This window comes from Oratosquilla oratoria, chromosome 5 (assembly GCF_046742065.1).
Source record: "Oratosquilla oratoria isolate Oo_2021 chromosome 5, ASM4674206v1, whole genome shotgun sequence".
NCBI lineage: Eukaryota > Metazoa > Arthropoda > Malacostraca > Stomatopoda > Squillidae > Oratosquilla > Oratosquilla oratoria.
Genome location: NC_134781.1, coordinates 79,559,057 through 79,566,556, shown reverse-complemented (window position 1 = coordinate 79,566,556; position 7,500 = coordinate 79,559,057).

Genomic DNA, 7,500 nt, shown 5'->3' with positions numbered 1-7,500 from the left:
CACAGGACTCTACGCAATAAATGAAATACGTAATGTTAAAACCTCCCACTATGCAAAAGTGAGAACCGTTCGAAATTTCAAACCGTTTTGAATCTGCCGACCGTTACGAATTATCAAAACCGTTTGAAGTGCGCCCTACTGTAGGCAGCTATTGAACAGCTCTGCCTGACTCGATTCTCAAATGAATAAACGGAGGCCGTGCTATTCAGCCGACATGCTGAGTGAATGAGTGAGTGAGAGAGTGAGTGAGAGAGAGCGAGAGAGAGAGAGAGAGAGTAGGAGATTGAGAGTAAGAGAGATAAAGCAAAAGGACCACCCATTCCATTTCCTATATATTCCACTCTCCTCCACCCTCCTCCCTCCCTCTTATCTTGGCACCTCCTGGATGACGGGTCATCCCTGCATCCTGTCCACTGCCCTGGGTCAGAAGCAGTGTCGCAAGACACAGCACATCCACAGCAAGGCCGCTTCATAAATTCACTTAAGCACTTCATCTAATGTTTGAAGCACCTTGTCTAACCATCTTTTGAACTTCTCGACAGAGGAACTGTTTACCACTTTCTTTGGCAGTCTGTTCCAAGTGTTTAAGATTTTATAGGTAAAGAAAATCACCAAACTTGTCACAGGAGTAACGGAGGGATTAAGCTTTCATCCATGATTGCGAGTGGTATTCACGTTCATGCTAAAGAGATATCAATTGAGAGAGAGAGAGATCAAAAGAGAGAGAAAGAGAGCGAGAAAGAGCGAGCAAGAGAGCGAGCAAGAGAGAGAGTGAGAAAGAGAGCGAGAGCGAGCGAGCAAGAGATTGAGTGAGAGAAAGAGAGAGAGAGAGAGAGAGAGAGAGAGAGAGAGTAAAAAGAACGAGAAACGAAAAAAAAAATCCGTGAGAGACGAAGAAAGCGTAAAGAAAAAACAAAACAAAACGAAACTAAAACAACAACAGAGCACGGGCGACTGACATGGCGGCACACGAAAGGACGCCGCCGAAGAAAATTTCGATCTCCTTAATTACAAGGGGGAGCCGACGTCCGGCGGTCCACAGGTCCAAGGTGGAGTCGATCGCGGGAAGGGTGAAATGACTAGGCGGGGAGACGGTGTGACAAAAGAAGGGAGGGAACGGGGGGGGGGAAGGGAGGGGGGGAGGAAGAGAAGGAGGGAGGGAGAGAGAAGGCAAGGAGAGAAAGAGATTGACAGAGAGAGGGAGAAAGAGAAAGAGATAGAGAGAGAGAGAGAGAGAGAGAGAGAGAGAGAGAGAGGAAGGAGGAGCGAGGGAAGGAGAGTGAGAAACAGAATGAATGGAGAGAGGATGAAGGGAGAGAGGGAAGGAAAATGAGAAATAGGTGGAATGGAGAGAGGAAGTAGGAAGGAGGAGAGAGAGAGAGAGGGAGGGAGGGAGGGGGGAGGAAGGAAGGGAGGATGGAAGAGAGGGAGGGAGAGAAGTAGAGGAGACAAGGTAAAATAGAAAAAGGAAGGAGAGGGAGGGAGGATGGGAGAGAGGGAGAAAAGGAAAGAGGGAGAGAGGATGGGAGAGAGAGGGAGAGAGCCAGGATGGGAGAGAGGGAGGGAGGATGGAAGAGAGGGAGAATGGGAGAGGGAGGGTGGGAGAGCGGGAGAGAGGGAGGATGGGAGAACGGGAGAGAGGGAGGGTAGGAGAGAGGGTGCGTGGGAGAGAGGGAGAGAGTGAGAGAAGGAGGATGGGAGAAAGGGAGAATCGGAGAGAGGGAGGGTGGGAGAGAGGAGGATGGGAGAGAGAGAGGGAGGATGGAAGACAGGATGGGAGAGAGGGAGAGAGGGAGGATGGGAGAGAGGGAGGATGGGAGAGAGCGTGAGGGAGGGAGAATGAGAGGGAAGGGTGAGGGAAGGAGTGAGAAAGAGAGAGAGAGAGAAAAAGGAGAAAATAATTCATCGTGAGCAAGGTGTATGTATGATGTACTACACTGAGCTTAGCAAAAGCCTATCCTTATAATAAGACTTCAGAGCAAAAGCCGAAACAGACTTTACTCCTGACAGAAACACGTTTGATGTGTACTGACCTAACAACGTGTGACCTGACGCCACATGACGTCACGCACGCATCAATGTCAGGTCACGCGCGACGAGGTCAAGCCGGAATATTAGGTCACGCGTAAGGCGAAATGTTTTTTTTTTTTTTTTTTTTTTGAGCTTTGAATACAAAATGTAGGAAATCATAACATTGCTTACGAACCTCTGGGGCCAGGTCTGTAATCTATCTACGCCGCTCTCTTTCTCTCTCTCTCACCCTCACCTCAGCTTCTCGCTCTCTTTCTCTCTCTCTCTCTCTCTCTCTCTCACCCCAGCTTCTTGCTCCCTCTCTCCCTCAACCGGCTTCTCTCGCTCTCTCTCACCCTCACCTCAGCTTCTCGCTCTCTTTCTCTCTCTCTCTCTCTCACCCCAGCTTCTTGCTCCCTCTCTCCCTCAACCGGCTTCTCTCGCTCTCTCTCTCATTATCTTGCTCTCTCTCTCTCTCATCCCAGCTTCTCGCTTCCTCTTTCCCTCAACCCAGCTTCTCTCGCTCCTTTCTTCAACCCAGCTTCTCGCTCCCTCTCTCCCTCACATCAACTTCTCAATTCTTCTCTCCCTCACCTCAACTTCTCGCTTCCTCTCTCCCTCAACCCAGCTTCTCTCTCCCTCTCTCCTTCGACCCCAGCTTCTCTCTCCCTCACCCCCAGCTTCTCGCTCCTTCTCTCCCTCACCCCCAGCTTCTCGCTCCTTCTCTCCAGCACTCCAGCTTCTCTCGCTCCCTCTCTCCCTCAATCCATCCCTGTTCTTTACTCAGCCAACTTCTTCAACTTAGGGATTTTTATATACGGCATTTCTAAAAACCACACCTTTCAATTCTTTGACTAAGCTACTTAAACTCATTAGACCTTTCAATCAACTGATGCCAATTCGAGTTCTGGCAATAAATGTGGACATTTTCTATTTATATATGACCAAACCCTAATCAAGATCTCTATCGATTTCACAACCGATCGTCTATTTGCAATCAGAATTTCTATTAAGTCAACTGCATCCATTTATGTTGAAATTACGCTGAATTACCTCCCTTTAGTTTGGCTTGGATTAAGTCAAGTAGTTGGCTTAGGGTAGCTGGGTTTAAGTTCTTTATGTCAGGGAAAAAGTTAAATCGAAGTGATGAAAGTGACATTTTAGTGTAAACCCTAGTTGACGGACGAAATATATTTTGCCTGATCCTCTTGTCAGACTTGACGTGGGGTTTGATCTTCTATCAACGCATTTGATCGTCTATTTCCAGTGCCACGGGGCGAGGGAGGGCGAGGGGCGCCCTCCACGCCCTGATTACAGAGCCGCCCACTAGCAAGGGGGAGGGGGAAGCCGGAACTATCGATTCGACATGCAAGATCAATCCAAATTATTCAGACATTTGTACCTTTGACGGCATTCTCCGGGAGAGAAACACAAAAACAATCAGAGCTTGAAAGACGAAATCTCCATTGCGGAATGGACGTATGCATGCAAGCCCACGCAAGCATGCATGTATGCAGCTGTGCATATAAGCTCTCCGTAAAGGGAAGGCGAATTTCAAAGTGAAATGAATGCATGAACCTAGACGCAGTTATACTTACACACACGTAAATGTAACCGTATTTCTGAACAAGAGTTTCTCCAAAAATAGAGAAAAAATAATTGGACATACATTTAAAATCTACTCTCCCACTTACACGTAAACCCATAAATATAACCCCAAACACACTTGTCATCTATACAAATCTTATATATCGACTACACATACACACACAAACACATACACAAACTCAACCCTCTTACTTACACATGAAAATGTGTACATGCCTTTTCACACTTGCAGACAGAGATGAAATATTCATCAATTATACACACACATACAAACATACACACACACACACACACACATGCACACAATCCTCCCTCTCATTTACATATGAAAACGTGTACATACCTTCTCACACTCTTGTAGATACAGAGATGACATATTCCTCAATCACACACACACGCACACACACACACACACACACACACACAATTCGAATCCCGCTCAGGGTTGAATTAATTTCAGTATCGCTGCGCTGCGAGCTGTTACTCCAACTCTCGTGGGGAGGGAGTTGTGTGCGTGTGTGTGTGTGTGTGTGTGTGTGTGTGTGTGTGTGTGTGTGTGTGTGTGTGTGTGTGTGTGTGTGTGCGTGTGTGTAAGGTCACAGCATTACCCATAGATCGGTCATACATGAGCTCTGAGCTCTCATCCAGGAGGGTAGTAGCTGTCGATCACGAGTCCAACACGTGATCCAAGACCATGGTGAATTACACACACACACACACACACACACACACATATATATATATATATATATATATATATATGTACACGAGCTCTGCGCTCTCGTCCGGGAGGGTATCAGCTGCTCGATCACGAGTCCAACCCGTGATCCAAGACCATGGTGAATCACACACACAGACAATTCAGTCTCTTATCTGGTTCTCTATGTCCGTGGAGACTCTGCATCATCCTTAACACATCTCTCCACTATCTCTTAGGAGAGATTCCATTCCTGATGCATAGTCCCCAGGCTGCTGCAGATCTTCCTGCACTGTATCGTTTCATCTTGTTTCTGGTGTTCCTCCAAGTTCGTCTCCTTTGACCTCGCTAGACCAAGGTCACCTTTTGTAGGTTCAGTTCTTCGGGAGTTTATGAAATCTGTGTCAGTTTATTATCGCGACTAAACGGTTGCTGCCTCTTTTACGTCCAAGATTGATAAGGAAATATACGTGATTAACGCCTTTGTTAGTTTGTTAAAGGATTTACTTTCTGCTGGTCAGTTTAGATACTTTGTTCAAACCCTATTCCAATAAGATGACAGTCCAGACAATTCTATTCAGGTCCTGAGGATCCTCGATTCGGTTTAAAGATTTAGTTTAAACTCGCGAACTTCCCCCCTATCAGGAGGCAAGGAAGGTATCCCTTACAGAGGACTTTGTAGCGTGGACTTAAAAACGTATCATGTCTTTAGCTCAATTCAGCAGTGGCAGGGTTCGAACTGCCATCACCTCGACCTCCGCCGCAAGTAGCGTCGCTCTAATTATCTTGGCCACGAGTAATTGTTACTTGCCCCAACAGTTTAAGGTAAAGGTGACGGCTTCGCCCGCAGGTACGCGCCTTCCGGCGTAGGTACCTCTACATCTCTTACCGAAGAACACAACTTCGTTGGATTTCTCTTCCTGGTCCAGCATTCCAGAGGGTCATTGCGTTTCTTCTCTTCCTGGTCCAGCATTCCAGAGGGTCATTGCGTTTCTTCTCTTCCTGGTCCAGCATTTCAGAGAGTCACTGCGCTTCTTCTCTTCCTGGTCCAGCATTCCAGAGGGTCATTGCGTTTCTTCTCTTCCTGGTCCAGGATTCCAGAGGGTCATTGCGTTTCTTCTCTTCCTGGTCCAGCATTCCAGAGGGTCATTGCGTTTCTTCTCTTCCTGGTCCAGCATTCCAGAGGGTCATTGCGTTTCTTCTCTTCCTGGTCCAGGATACCAGAGGGTCATTGCGTTTCTTCTCTTCCTGGTCCAGCATTCCAGAGGCCCATTGCGCTTCTTCTCTTCCTGGTCCAGGATACCAGAGGCCCATTGCGTTTCTTCTCTTCCTGGTCCAGCATTCCAGAGGGTCATTGCGTTTCACTGTTTATATAAAATGGAAATAGCATCGAATAACTGATGCATGGTTGACCATTTCTCGACAGACTTCTCTCCCTCGGTAACTTATCAAACGACCGAATGGATTTGTTTGCATTTGCAGTCTGGCATAAATTTCTCGACAATTCATCAATTGCATTTACGGGACGCCATGGATACTGGAACTAAACACATTTCCGTTCCTAATAGATGCATCACATAAAGTTTACTTAAATCATATTCCTACGTGTTTACGTAGAGATGTTTATGTACGAATATAGGGGAAAACAATACGAAAACTTATGAAAATACTATAAGTTCGCGTGTGTCTTATCAGCCATGATCTTGGATCACGTGCTGAGCTCGTCATCAACAGCTATTTGCTTCCCGGGTGAGAGCCCCGCCCTCGTACAGTGTGTGCGCGAATGCATTTACTTATTGCGTTTTAACATACAAGAAACTACGCTCGTAGAGTTCCGTTTCCTTTCCAATTATTATACCTGGTGTGTGTGTGTGTGTGTGTGTGTGTGTGTGTGTGTGTGTGTGTGTGTGTGTGTGTGTGTGTCTGTGTGTATGTATGTACGTATCAACCCCATCTTCATTAACACCTTTCGTAATGGATAACAAAATTAATTATATTCTTCCTGATGCAGGCAATCTATTTATTTATTTTTCTAAACTCTGAGAGCCAACTCCGCACTCCTCGGTATCAAAGAAATTAGTCATATGGGTTCGAATCCCGCAGTCTTCACATTTCTGTTCCCTCCTTCATGAAGTGTCCATTCCTCAGAGTCACAGTACATCAAATACAAACCTTCACAACTCTCAGAACCTTTGATCAATTTCTACCACTAAGCTCCTTCTACCGGGTTCCTTGTGTCTTCTACGCACGGAAATATGCACTGCCACATGACGCTCCCCCACCACGCCACGCTACAAGACTCAACAACAAACTTGTGCCCATCAGAGTGGCGAGGACTGACCGCAACAAGAACAGCGCCATTCCATTTATAATGTGCATTATCAACTCAAATCATCCATGAAATTAGCACAAACTGTATATTGTCAATGTATTACTGTATCACTGCTAACTCAATGGAATCATTATTATTACACAAAGAGAGATGCAAATTGCTAAACCATTCAGAGACTAGAACAATGAAGACTAAACCAATTGAAGTCCTGTCAGTCTCAAAAGAAAAAAGAGAGAGAGAGAGAGGGAGGGAGAGAGAGAGATAGATAGATAGATAGAGAGAAAACGAGAGAGGTAGAGATAGATAGAAAGAGAGAGAGAGGTGGGGGAGGTGGAGACCAATATTCCAATATGGCTTTTTTTTTTTCCTCTTCTTCTAAGCCAATCTCACACTGTCGGGCAACATTACAAGCGATCGCATCAAAGCGAATTTCATCCCATTTTTTCATTACACGATTCAACAAACTGATCCTAAAACCCGTCTCATACATCGAAGGTCTTTATTCCACTTGTGCGCTCAGTATTGTGTTACAGACTTATCAGCTCCTTTCATAGAATCATACCTCCAACGCAAGGCCATTTTTCATAGGCTCCTTTCACACGTATCGACTTTTCGTCGTGCGCCGTCCACGACACGACGTCGTGGACTCAAATGACCGTTGGCGTCTATGGACGCTTTCGCACATGTCACGACCACGACCATGTATGAGGACGACGTCGTGTCGTGGACGGCGAATAGTCGATCCGTGTTAAAGGAGCCATAGAATTTGTCCCGGAAGACCTACAGGCTGAAAGAGCTTTAATTGATCGTTACCCCTTTCAGGACGAAAGGGTCCCGCGCACGCACGCACGCA